The sequence below is a fragment of the Aquarana catesbeiana genome, linkage group LG10, assembly GCF_042186555.1.
Source record: "Aquarana catesbeiana isolate 2022-GZ linkage group LG10, ASM4218655v1, whole genome shotgun sequence".
In the NCBI taxonomy this organism is placed as follows: Eukaryota; Metazoa; Chordata; class Amphibia; order Anura; family Ranidae; genus Aquarana; species Aquarana catesbeiana.
Window position 1 is genome coordinate 207,539,460 of NC_133333.1, and position 14,776 is coordinate 207,554,235.

The window sequence follows — 14,776 nt, forward strand, 5'->3', positions numbered from 1 at the left end:
AGCTCAGGACCATTCCTCAGTTGCTGTGGTAGGCCCCAGACATGCTTCTGGGCCCACCCACGCGCCGCAGCGGTGCGGGCCTCTGGAACAGAGGACCACGAGGTAGCACTCTAACACATACCTGTCGGCCAGGAGGGCCAGCAGGTGGCTGAAAAAACGAACCCCAAAACATGGCGTCTGTCCCATAAATACCCTCTCCCAGAATGCAACTCGGAGGACCACCTCCACCGAGTTGTCTCCGGGACAGAGGAGCACCCATACTCTTCGACGCATTGCCTTTCCAACACTAGCCAATGGTAACAGCGACACCCACCGGCTCAGTGTGGAACCACACGCAACGTCAGCCAAGCTGGAACAGAGGCAAATGTAACTCCCCTAACGAGCAATTTACTAAATTTACCTATCAGTTGGTAGATCATAAATCTACCAGCGCTACATACTCCCCCCCACTACAATAGACGTTGTCCCCAACGTCTGTCCAAAAATAATGATAATAACTCCCAAGCCTGGGAGTAGGTATTTGAGCTTAGAACTTGGATTAGATAGAGAAGAAGGAAAGACAGTGGAAAGACATTATGAGATTAACATCTATAAAACAATATGTTCACGTCCGTAAACAAAACCATCCTATGACTGTACACAACCTCACTATCTATGTAGCTGAAAAGCCTCACAGCTTGATAGGAGATCAAATGGTTCCTGAAAAGGAAAACACGTTAAACACACACATATATACTGTACAACTTCAGGAGCAAAGCCTCGTTTAAAAATGAAACTCTCTTCCCATAATCTATTATCAAAAATAATCTTTAGGAGTCCATCCCTGTATAAAATTTTTCTTCACGTGAAAGAAATCCGGCTAGCAAAAAGAAGTCCTTGGATTCAAAACACTGAGATGAACATCCAGACCTTGACCACGAAGATCTCTTTATACTGACACTAACTATCTAACTTCAAAGTTCTGTTGTCCATAGTTACCAATAAAACCGGGGATCTGGCAAGGTCAGTGTCTTTCCCAGTTTATCCACTGTGGTAATGAAATATACAGTGTCATCTTTTCCGGGCCTGCAGATGACCACTTTGTCAGTGCCGACCGAAGTTCCAGTGCATAAAACATCCACTAAAACGTTCATCCATTTTAACAGAACATCCAGTCTTTCGGAAAGGCTTAGGCACGGACAAGTAGTCCCAAACAGCTTCACTGTACCAAAGTTCCCGGTTAACTTCAATCACTTGCATTACATCCTGGGGGACATAGGGGAACTCCAAGCCATACTCTGTAGCTACACGCTTGTTTAACATTCTCTGCAAACGAGCAAGCTTGGGCAAAGATCTGTTCTTTCCCATGCCAGGAGGCACACAGGAATCCAATGATTTCCTCACCATAGACCCAGCCGGTGTCTGTAGTGAATTAACAACTCTCGACAAAGTCTCATTTACAGTGCTGTGTGACTCCACACAGATGTCTTCCCAGAACTCAGGGCTGTCCATTCAGGGAAAGTCATAGCAGAGGCGACATCCTTGCCTTGTGACCATAATAGTTCTTGTGACATAGTCCCAAACAGTTTATCATCACCGGAAAGATCCGGCATGGATTCTATTTCCGAATCTCCCAACTCTTCCGCTGGCAGATATTTATTTACAGTCCCAGATACATTCCCCATCAGCTGCTCTCCCATGCCTGTTGTGGACTTTTCTGGATCCGGTTCGGGTAACCTCGGGGGTAGGCCTCGGCCACGGGAAGCCTTCACATATCCTATCTTCCTCTGTACAGGTACAACAGAGACAGGCATGGTGGACTCAGAACTCAAAGCAATGTCCACTGATGAGACGGAAACAGCAGTGTCTCTTTCCGGAACATTCTCAGCAACAACAGGCAAAGTGACGGCCTGCCGCTCTCTCTTCGTAGTAATAGCAGCTTCTACTGTGGCAATACCTGTTGCCCAATCCATCCGATAAGCACGGGGCGACATGGTAGGCTACTCCACCACAAACAAATACTCTCCACACTGCGGACATTGGCCAAATAGACGGAGATGTATGGCCAGTCCTTCACATTTATGGCAAATGCCCAGTCCCTCAATATCTCCTGAGGTATACAGAACAAACCTCCCCTGCGGCTTTAAATGAACACCGGTATCCGTAAGCAGGGTTCTGGTCAGCACAGTATTCAACGCGGTGCTTGCAGGGAACATCCTCGGTCCCATAATTGTCTGCATCGCCGAAAAAGACATGGCCACACTCTGATCTTCTCAGCACGATCACGAGGCCTCTCTTCTTCTCTGGCGCCAAACACATACACGCGTCCCACGCGGTATCAAGTAGGGTAGGCTCCTCCCACTTGTTCTTCTGATCACGTAGCTCCTGGGATTTTACTGGCGCCCGCCGCCTACGCATTCAGAAATAAAGTCCTGCAACTTTTAACCTCTTCTCTTCCTGAAAAATGACAAAGTCCAGCTTTCACCGTAAACTCCCGGTGAAACACCTCTCTGGGTTACGAGAATTGATGGTCAACAAATCCTGTACGAGCCCCCACATGTAGCAATAACTCTCGGTGGAGCTGCTGGTTTAAGCGGGCTTGTTACCTTCACTCTCGACACCCCTGCTTCACCGGCACCGGGTCTAGGGTTCCGTTGAGTTTACCTCTGGACGATAAAAGCGCCAACACTTAAATACGTTTTCAATGCTTTATTGAACCAAGTAACGAAGGAAGTAGCAGGAAAGAGGCAGGAGGGAAGCTACAGGGAAGCTCAAATACCTTTTCTTTAGGATTCTTGAGAACGTCCTTTAAAGTTGAATATTGTAATCGGATGCAATCCCCTTGTGGGACACAATCTTTGCTCGCCTGGATAGGCCTCTCTCACTTACCTAGCAGCCAGTACGTAGCACGAACAAAAGTCTCTGCCACAGACTTGCTTGAAATAAATCCGTACAATCCTCTGCCACAGGATGTATTAAACTTTGCGGTGAATGTCAGACACAGTAGTTGGATCTCTAAGCCAACCCGGCAGTACTATGCTGTAAAACTACTTTAGGATACGTCCTCCAACCGAGTCACCAGGCCCCTCTCCAGACCAGCACTCTGTGTGATCCTTCCATGATGGGTCCTCCCCTGGGATCTTCTCGGTTGTCCAGCTTCTTCACTCTGGATAGACAGCTCAGGACCATTCCTCGGCTGCTGTGGTAGGCCCCAGACATGCTTCTGGGCCCACCCACGCACCGCAGCGGCGCTGGCCTCCGGAACGGAGGACCACGAGGTAGCACTCTAATGCCCCGTACACGCGGTCGGACTTTGTTTGGACATTCCGACAACGAAATCCTAGGATTTTTTCCGACGGATGTTGGCTCAAACTTGTCTTGCATACACACGGTCACACAAAGTTGTTGGAAAATCTGATCGTTCTGAATGCGGTGACGTAAAACACGTATGTCGGGACTATAAATGGGGCAGTGGCCAATAGCTTTCATCTCTTTATTTATTCTGAGCATGCGTGGCACTTTGTCTGTCGGATTTGTATACACACGATCGGAATTTCCGACAACGGATTTTGTTGTCGGAAAATTTTATATCCTGCTCTCAAACTTTGTGTGTCGGAAAATCCGATGGAAAATGTGTGATGGAGCCTACACACGGTCAGAATTTCCGACAACAAGGTCCTATCACACATTTTCCATCGGAAAATCCGACCGTGTATACGGGGCATTACACATACCTGTCGGCCAGGAGGGCCAGCAGGTGGCTGAAAGAACGAACCCCAAAACATGGCGTGTGTCCCATAAATACCCTCTCCCAGAATGCAACTCGGAGGACCACCTCCACCAAGTTGTCTCCGGGACAGAGGAGCACCCATACGCTTCGACACGTTGCCTTTCCAACACTAGCCAATGGTAACAGCGACACCCACCAGCTCAGTGTGGAACCACACGCAACATCAGCCAAGCTGGAACAGAGGCAAATCTAACTCCCCTAATGCGCAATTTACTAAATTTACTTATCAGTTGGCAGATCATAAATCTACCAGAGCTACACTTCTATGCCTTCTTTGCCTTCCATAAGGCAAGTTCATTGTTGGCTGAGAAGAGGTAACTTCAATTTAATTTAAAAACATATTGATACAGAAGACTATGATATACCAACTGTCCAGACATTTTTGATTTCATTCAGTTTCCTTTCGGGTGTCAAGACTTCGGCAATTAAAAATGCATATTTAGTCACACCAACAACTCCAGATGTATGTAAGTTGTCCAGAAATTCTCCACACCTTAACCTGTCCCATAATAATGCTGCAAATTTCATTAGTGATAGGCTTGTACTGCAGATAATGGTCACTCATTCATAAAGACTTTCCTTGGTTATTTAAAGGTTGCAGAGCTGCAAAAAGCAGATACCATGGAGTGAAGGAGAGGTTTAGGAAAAGTAGTGATCAGCACATTTTGATTAGGGTGAAATGATGAAAGGTCTTTAAACACTTGCCCAAGCACTAATTTTCAGAACATGTCAGCTAGCAAAGTTGTACCTTTTCATTTTATACATTTGCCAACGCCCCAGTGATGGGGACACATTGGCTTTAGAATAAAAACAGTTTGGACCTGAAATCTTGTGACATGGGACATTTATCCACCCCTTGATCCTTAGGTGGGAACAATTGTACTCTGTGAGGGGAGGAAATAGCTGGAGGTGATCAGGCAAGAGTTTATGACAAAAACTGGGGAAAATGGGAAAACAGTATCAAACAATTTTGTGTAAGGAGTAACAAGATAAAAAAAAGAGGACATGCACTGCCTAATGGGGAAGAAGGGGTAAGTTATATAAATATCTCAAGGGGGTGTAGCCCAGTCTGCACGTGTGGAGGTACAGCTTGGTGCGGCGGCAGTAAACACTCAGAGCATCCAGATGCAGGCAACAGAACTTGTGTTAACGTTAAAGCTCATGATTCACAACAAGCCTTGCAGGAAGGCACCCGACCCAGGACACTCACAGGATGTAACAGCGATGTGTGGCAGAGCAGGTCTCAGATGTGCCAACAGCATCTGTCTCAAGGAGCCAAATGCAGTCTGGCCAGTCCATATCCTATTGGGGAGGCTTCCAGGAAAGATGGCATTTCCATATCCTTTAAAAGACAAGAAAAAACTCACACGCTGCCAGATGACAATCAACTAAGAAAGAGCTGCCACAAGCACCCCGATGTGTTCCCACACTTCTAATAAAACAGAAAATTATGCTGCACTACTGCCTAAGCAATAAAAAGTGATAATAAACACACTACAGAAGTGGTGCCCCCCCCCAAGTGAAATAAACAAAACCAATTACCATCCTCACAGGTAAATGGATAATTAAATAAAATAACAAACTGACCAACAATCAAACACTGGCAGTGAAGGGGTTAACCGCTAGGTGGCAGTGTAGGGGTTAAGTGTGTCCTAGGGGCGTGTTTCTAACTGTAGGGGGGAGGGGCTGTGTATGACACGTCACTGATCTCTGCTCCGATGACAGGGAGCAGAGATCAGTGACACTGTCACTAGGCTGAACAGGAAGATGCTTGTTTACATCAGCATCTCCCTGTTCTTCCTCCCCGTGAGACGATCGCGGGTATCCCCGCATCGATCGAGTCCGCGGGACCCGCGACCCGATTCACGGAGCTTGCCATGGGCTGCTGGCCGCCTCTTAAAGGGGAACGTACAGGTACGTGATTCTGCCTGTATGAGCCCTTCTGCCGCAGTATATCTGCGTGAGGCGGTCGGCAAGTGGTTAAAAATATCAATAAACACGAATAGGCTTAAATAATAAAAAATAAATGTCCATAAAAAACCTTAAAATGGTGCTTCATTTAAACAAATGAAGCTTCATTTAAACAAATTGTGCTTCATTTAAACAAACTGTGACTGTGATCCTCCACCAGCCCCCATTGTTGTGGAAATTTTATATTAATGTATTGTCATAAGAGTCTCCCAGTGTCTGTTCTCTCGCAGCCCACTCTAAAGAGCTGACTGGGGCAGACTGACGCTGGTTGAGACCTGTTATGTAGTGGAAAACTTCCTGGTGTTTGGAGAGAGGTGTTTGCGGAGAGAGGACATGTCCGCCAGCAAAGGGCCCCCGTGCAATGCACAGAACGATCGTCTGGTGGGGGTGTGTTCGCTCTGCAAAGACATTATCCGTTTAGCGGTTGTTTGCTCTTGTCACCCCGGTATGCCTGATCAACATATTTGGGGTGCCATGACGTACACCTGCAGATAAGCTCCCATCAGCAGGAACGGTAGTCATTGGTTGTTGTATTTTCCTGTGTTGAAAGTCGTATCTTTATTTGGTCATGTCTTTATGTGTTCATTTCCTGTGAGGTCACAAGCTTTGTAAGAGGTGTTTGGCTGTTGGAAGCCCAACCCTCGAGTTTTGGGACTTCCTGTTATGTTAATAAAGGGACTCACTCACAGCTGAGGGCGGGCTTGCTGGCAGAGTGATGCTGGAGCTGAGAATGTAAGGATGTGTTGATGTCTGTTTGTGGGTAATGGGGCACACACCAGAGGATGGGCTACAGCAGAGGATGGCATGCATTCAGAAGGTGAGATGCATTTATATCATTAGACAAAATTGTTATTATTATTAGAAACAGGAGATTTGGCTGTGTGCTCTGTGTGCAGCCAAATTTCAATAACAAAATGGCAAGTCAGAACGTAGGAGTGAACAGAACCTCCTTCAGAATCGGATCATTAAGATGTGTTGTGGAGGGTCTGCTTCGCGAAAAGAACACATTTTTCGTCTTTTGAAATAATGCTGGAAGTTTGATCGTATGTCTGGTGTGTGCGTGTGTGTGTGTGATTTGTATCTCAAATGTTTGTGTAACGAGACTGTGTGCTGTGTGTATGTGTAAGTAACTGTATGTTGTGTAATAAGTATATGAGAAATAGAAATGTATTAATTGGGATTATTTGCAGCCTGCAATGTGGGTGTGCCTGATGCTGTGTAAGTTTGTAATGCATGTGAGAAATGGATGAATTGTAATTATTACTTATGTATGGGGCAAGTAAATTGCATGAGTTTTGAAGAGTGTTTCATTGTCTCAAGACACAGATGGTTAGTGGATTTTGATAGTTGAATATAGGAAAGCTTATTGGTTGGAAGATGACTGCTGCAATTTCAAATGGCCATGCGGCCTGGGGGAGGGGTGTCCAAGCATTTTACAATGGTGAAAGTTGGCTGCTCCCTGTGGACAATAGAAAGGTTTTGTTTTGAGATGAAAAGAACATGCAAGCATTCACTGTCTGTATCTCTCAATGTCTTGTTCCTGTGAAAGCTGATGTGAACTGAGTTTGAGAAGAGAGTGTATGTTTCAGCCGTGTGATAGTGGGCTATGTGGTTTTGTTGTTTCATTGGATAGCATGTGTTCCTAAGTTGTGCTTTTTCGTAACTTTAACACTTTTAAATTTTTGTCTAAGTGTTCATTTAGTATCTCAAATGTGTAATTTTGTGGGGAGAAATTTTTGGCTTTGGCGGGAAAATGCGCCATTTTGTTGTGGTCTGGCTTTTGTTGTAGCCACCATGTGGATCGGCGGCCATTTTGAAGACCTGTAGGCCTTCCTACAGGGGAAGCTGCTCCAATTTTCCTTTGTGTGTGCAAAGCCATGTGGTATAAGCTGCCATCTTGTTTCTAGACTCCTTTGTGTGTGCAAAGCCATGTGCTATAAGCTACCATCTGGCTTATAGGCACCATTTTGTTTTCCTTTTAAGTGAATTCTATTTTTGTACTGTTTACATACTTTTCAAGGAAGCTATTGAATCTTCTGTATTGAATATTGGTTTTAAGTTGAAATGCCTGTTGCATATCCAAGTCCCCATGCATTGTTGGGACATCACAATAGGAGCTGTTTACACCCTGTGGGGGGGTTCTCAGGTTTCTAGGTAATAGCATGGGGGGAGTTCTGTTGACTTTCTAACTCTCAGAGTCAAATATTGTGTTGTATTTGTGACAAGAGTGTATTGTTTAAGACATTTTATTTCATGTTTTATGTAACTTTGGCATTTTGGATATATTACATAATCGCATGGTTGGTGGGGTTGGGTGGAAACACCAGTCCATCCAGTTCAGCCTGAGTGAGTGTGGGTATTTGTCTGCTGTTGTCCCTGTCCCTGTGCATTGTGTCTCATTGAGATGCTCATATTTGTTTAAAGGTACCTATGTAGCGCCATCGGTTTGCGCAGGGCTCCACACGTGCATCACATGCTCACGTCGGTCCCTGCCCTCGGGGAGCCCGCAGTCCGGGGTCCCCGGTTTGCATTCATGTACTAGGGCCAATTTTGGATGGAGGCCAATTGGCCTGCCAGCATGTCTTTGGAGTGTGGGAGGAAACCGGAGTGCCCGGAGGAGACCCACGCAGGCGCAGGGAGAACATGCAGAGACCGGGCGGGTGGTGTCGTGGTTGGGATTCAAGCCAGCAGCCCTTTTTGCTGCTGGGCGGGGATGCTAACCACTACACCACTGTGCCACCCAATATTGTTTAGTTAAATATGCCTATGTTTCAGTATAGGCCCTAATTGACATAAAGTTTTTGTCTAGGGATAAGTGTTAAAATTGGTGTCTCAATTGTATAGTCAGTTTTGGTAGGGAGAAATTCTGGTTTGTCTTGTCATTTGTTAATGTCGGCCATTTTTCTGTAGTCCGGGTTTCATTCACCATTTTGCCGTGGACCGATTTTCGATTGCTGCAACTGCCTTTTTGTTTCTGCTGATTTTAGTCTCAAGCGAAATATCTCTGGTTTTGTACTGAATTCCATTTCCAGTAGAATCATTTAGGTTTTTATTCCAGTTGTTTTAAAGAAGTTTATGTTTCTAGTGAAGTAATCTAGATTTTGGCGGGATCAACAACTAAATTTCATCAGTGGCGTCTCCAGCTTTCATATTTAGGGGGGGCACATGGGGGGACATGGACAAAAGTAGGGGGGCAACTATAAAATGCATATATCTATATATAGATATATATCTATAGCTATATATAGCTATAGATATATCTATATCTTTATATAGCTATAGATATATATAAATATATACTGGGGCCCTTTACTACGACCCCACAACGGCCCTTTCACATGTTCTGCAGTGAGCTCCCTTCCTACTTTATTGGGGCCCCCCAGGGTGGCAGAAAACAAGAAATATATGTCACCAGCATACCAAGAAAATATAAGGATCCAAAGCAGTGGGAGAACTATCAGGGTTGCAAAGGTTGTCTTGCCTCCGGGCCCTGGTGTTCCGCCACTGTGGGGTTCCCCAGCCTCCTCTTGCTGTCCTGCCCCTGCTATTGACTGCGCTGGTCTGGCATCTCTTGGAATTTACAGGCTGGTTCTCCTGTCCTAAGGATGGGAGAAATCAGTCTGTTTTTTCAGTAACTGAGAGTCCTGGTGGAGTCCTTCTCGCAACTCGCTCTTCTCCCTGCCAATGAGGATGCAGGGGAAGGAGCAGATCGGGCGGCCGTGGTTGTGTGTGCGCTCACATTATGCAGTGTCAGCAAGCAGAGGGAGGGGGGAGGAATCACCCGCAGGAGCTGACTGGGAACTCTCCCTCTTAGACACTGTTTTTTTGTAAAAAAAAAAAAAAAAAAATTTTATTGGGGGGGGGGGGGGGGGGCACATGGTGGGGCACAGCATAATGTTGGGGGGGGTCAGGGCCCCCCCCTAGGGACGCCATTGAATTTCGTGTGTTAATGGCGCCATTTTGTTTGTGGCTTGCAGTGGAAGGGAAAAAACTTTGGTTGAACTCCTTCAGCCGTCTTTTTGCAGGAGTTTCAGTTTTTGGCTTTTGTTACACTGTTGTGTGGTATTTCGGTCTCAAAACATGTGGTTTGACTTCCCAGGGGATATGTGAGTCAAGGGGGATTCTCTCCCATTTGCAATATGGGGGCTTATTCCACCCACTCCTGGACAAAAGTTTTTATTTGTTGATGTTAGCCATAGATTTTTCTAATGTCTTGATAGACAAAATATGAAGCTATTCAAGGCTTCCCCTCCCCCTCCCTCTTCCTACTCAGGTGTACAACAGGAAGTTGGTGGGAGGGGCTTGGGGTCTTTTGACTTGTGTTTGGAAGGACAAAATCATTTTTATTTTAAAATGAAATTAAGGTTTATACTGTAATACAGTTTTGGGTAGAGAGCAAACATTAGGCATCCAAGTTATTGTTGTAATATCTAGGTACAGATAGAAGGCATAATATTGTTTTGAATAGTGGAGGATTTCATGGTGCTTTGTAGTTTGTCTGACAACACATTTATAGGGCTGCCGATAACTGGTTGTAGAGCATGTAAATGTGAGGAGTAATACGCTAACAGCCCCACTCAGGCCGTGTATGATAATTGGAATGCGGGGGTCGATTATGGTGATAAAGGCGCAAACCATAATCACTCCGAAAATATAGCGCAGGGTTCTCTGGAAGCAGAGTTTGCCAAAAAAGCGATTTGAATCATCATTGGTAATGTGCCGCCCATGCGTTGGAGGAAAAAATGAGGCTCCACACCAGTCAGACAGCTGCACTTCACATGAGATCTGGGTTTGGGGCTCCGGACATGAGACCCCTTAAAGATTGGCAGATATGGTCAGAGGGTACAGTAAGGTGTATTCCTTTGGAAGGTACTTTTGATGTCTGGAGGTACGAGACCCCAGAATAAAAATACCTTGGAAGTAGTTCAGCTGTGACTTCAGAAATCTGTAATGTTGAGTGAGTTGATGGATGCTTAGTACACGTTTGTGTGATTAAAAATACACAGGCCTGTTTTTGAACTTTGTGTGGCTGGTCCATGCAAAGATTTCGAAATGCTCTCGTGCTTTTCAAATTGTATTCTTTTTCTATCGCTAAAAGAGTGAAGGCAGCATTCCATCTGGTCATTTTAATTTTTTTCATTTTCGTTTTTGGGAACTATGAAATATCTCCCCCACATTTGTATCTAAATGTTTGTCTCTTTTCAATATTTGTATGTAGTAACATGTTTGAACCTACCGTGACAGCCCTCTTGCGTGTCGCGGCTGTTGTATTTTAAGTAAAAATGTGAAAGTAAGACTTACAGAGAGTTTAGTTATTATCGGTTTTGTGGAATGTCAGTGACAATTTACCAATGTACACGAATGTTGTATTGTTTACCATTCTTTGAAGGATAGAGTAATAACTTTTGTTTATAAGTATCTTTTCAGGTCCAAAGAGTTTCTGGAAGTGTGTGTACAGGTGTATAAGAAGGTAAAAGTATCATAGGCTATTTCACTGTTTTATTCTGCACCATTCTAAACCCTGCATGTCTTCCTCCAGTTTGTAATGAGGAGGGAAGAAAATGGGGGATGATAGTGGTGAGAATGACACATTTTCAAACCAACAATACTAACCGCTCTAATTCTAACCAAGTTTGTGCCAAGACTGTCTTTCTTTGATGGAATTTGAATCAGCAAGCAGCAGTCTGGTGAAGTAGGCTCCCATCCCAGATGCTAAGAACCTTTTTGTCACTGGTTCCAGGTATTACACCCCAGATGGTAAGCCACACACACGTTATGCAGTGACCACAGTCCGATGTCTGGGTTATTGTCATATGAGGTTTGTTTGGAGGTCAACCAAAAACAGAATTGTACTTTCCTCATTAGCTGTCACCTACATTCTCAGCTGATGAGGCAGGTGCAATCACTGTAACATGAACTTCAAAAAGTCCACCACAGGGTTCACGAGTCCATCCTGGACCCTGACATGACAACCAGTTTACATTCTTTCCAACCAGGTGACTGGGTCATTGTAAAGAAGCTTGAGGGATGAGACCACGCCAGCCACTGCAAGAAGCGGATCAACCACAAAGAGTAGAGGAGTATCTTCATTTATTTATATTTTTTTGTTTAATAAATTTTAGCAAGGGTAACGATGAAAAGCATCCCAACTAGCTAAGAAAGAGAACAGGACACATGGTCGGGTATTAGTGCCCCAGCGATGACGGCGGTACATGCTATATGTGACGTTCATATTGGTGTGAGGAGTTTTGACAGACTAGTAAAATCCAAACAGACACCTGTCAATAGAACTTAACAGAACATTTCTAGAGGGTAAAATTAATTATAATTTTAACAATAGCTCTGGTTCTTGCCAGCTTTGGTATCGGGATAACTAGGTAGCCCACAAGTGTGCTTCAACTGTAGTTTGGTATTAATGCGGATCTACAGCTTATTATTATTATTTTATTTCAGGTACTTATATAGCGCCGTCAATTTACGCAGCGCTTTACATATACATTGTACATTCATATCAGTCCCTACCCTCAAGGAGCTTACAATCTATAAGGTAATTCCCCTAAGGCAAGAGGTTCATGTGTGCTGGTGAAACTTGTCCCAGCATCTTATGTCGCGGCCGATCGTGAGGATCTGATGGCACGAGAGAAGGTAAAGAAAAAAGGAAACCGTGCTAAAGAGCTGTAAAACACCTCAAACTGCAGCTGCAACAAAAAAACACTAATATCGGTGTAATAAACTAAGAGGAATAGACTAAGTGCGCTTGCAATCCAGTGAAAAAATGTGAGTGAAATAACTGAGTGAAGTGAAGTGAAGTGAGTGAAATAAATAGTTGATTCAGTGTATAGTGAGTATACTAATTACCAATCAATTTTAAAAAAATGCTTATAAATAAATTGTAAAAATAAGTATAAATGAATGTGCATTCAGTGATCTTACACAAAAAATAATTACTAAATAATAACAAGATTATTTTCAAAATTCATACATAACCAATAAGTCATTGACAGAAAAAGGTGATAAAAGTAAATTCAAAAAAAGTTCAAAAAAGGTTAAAAAAATGTTCAGTGAAGATACACCAATTACATGGAGGGGGATCACACATGCACAATTCGTTTAAACACAGCCCATATAGGTGAAGAGGGAGGAAAGAAGTATGAAGAAGAATCCCAGCAACCGGTGACTTCAGAGGACAATAAGGATGGACCCTTACTGGACAAGGTGGACCTCCTTAATAGCAAGGTCTTATAGGCATGCAGATACAGCCCTCTGCAGGGACAGATGGATGGCGGCGTCTGGATCCTCTTTCTGACAGGAAGCAGTTCCAGCGTGTCAGTCTGGGGAAAAGCACTCGCTAGGTCCCAAGAGCCGTAGGTACAAGAGGGGGCAAAAAACAAGCTCCAATGGTGTAGTATAATTAAAAAAGATTTATTGCTACCAGTGGCGGAACTACTGCCATAGCAACCCACGCGGTTGCTATGGGGCTCGCGATCGCTATTGGGCCCCAGCCCGCTGCCGAGTGGGGCCCTCCAGCCGGGCCCTCGGCATTGGCAAGCTCCTGCGCAGGGACAGAATAACCGGCCCCATCCCCGTCCCAACGGCGTGACGTCACTCGGCCGGAGCCGCGATGGGAGGAGAGGCGAGAACTACTGCAGCCTGCAAGCACAGGCAGCGCCGCCGAGGAGGAACCTCATACACCGGTCCGTGACCCACTATTGCAGAGAGCCAGAGACAGTCAGCGAAGCCATCGCTCACATTTCCAGGTAGGGAAGCAGCACAACTAAATTAAGCTGATGCAGCCACCCAGTGATGCCATGCAGTCTGAAGAATACGAACTGTCTTTAGACTGTGACTTTGATTTTTGTAATATGCAGCATGGCGGGGGAGGGGGGTAAATGTCCTGCACTGTAACTGACTGCTGTATTAATGTCCTGCAGGCTGCACTGGTCACAGTCACTAATGAATGATTTTACTGGTCACTGATGAATGAATTTACTGGTCACTGAGGAATTAATTTACTGGTCACTGAGGAATTAATTTACTGGTCACTGAGGAATGAATTTACTGGTCACTGAGGAATGAATTTACTGGTCGCAGTCACTGATGAATTAATTTACTGGTCACGGTCATAGATGAATGAATTTACTGGTCACAGTCATAGATGAATGAATTTACTGGTCACAGTCACTGATGAATGAATCTACTGGTCACGGTCACTGAGGAATTAATTTACTGGCCACGGTCATAGATGAATGAATCTTCTGGTCACAGTCACTGATGAATGAATTTACTGGTCACAGTCATAGATGAATGAATTTACTGGTCACGGTCATAGATCAATGAATTTACTGGTCACAGTCACTGATGAATGAATTTACTGGCCACTGATGAATGAATTTACTGGTCACGGTCACTGATGAATGAATTTACTGGTCACTGATGAATGAATTTACTGGTCACGGTCACTGATGAATGAATTTACTGGTCACTGATGAATTTACTGGTCACGGTCACTGATGAATGAATTTACTGGTCACTGATAAATGAATTTACTGGTTACGGTCACTGATGAATGAATTTACTGGTCACTGATGAATGAATTTACTGGTCACTGATGAATGATTCTACTGGTCACGGTTACTGATGAATGAATTTACTGGTCACAGACACTGATGAATTAGAAGTACTGTGCCACATGAGTGTGATAATCTGTTGTTCAATGGAATTAGTTTTTGTTTGGGGGGGGGTCTGTTTGCAGGGGGGGCCCCATACAACATTTTGCTATGGGGCCCTGTGATTTCTAGTTACGCCCCTGATTGCTACAAAAAAGCAGAGAACATATCTCTGCAGACAGTATAGATACAAATGTTTTAAAAAAGCCGGCATATAAAAGCGAACACCCGTGTACTACAACATGGGGCGGACAGCGTGATGGCGTACAATGCTTAGCCACACCCTACATGTACATAGATGATGTCTTCAAAGGGGCAGGGGCGACACATTGAACCATCACCTATATAGCACTGAATGGGAACCAGACCT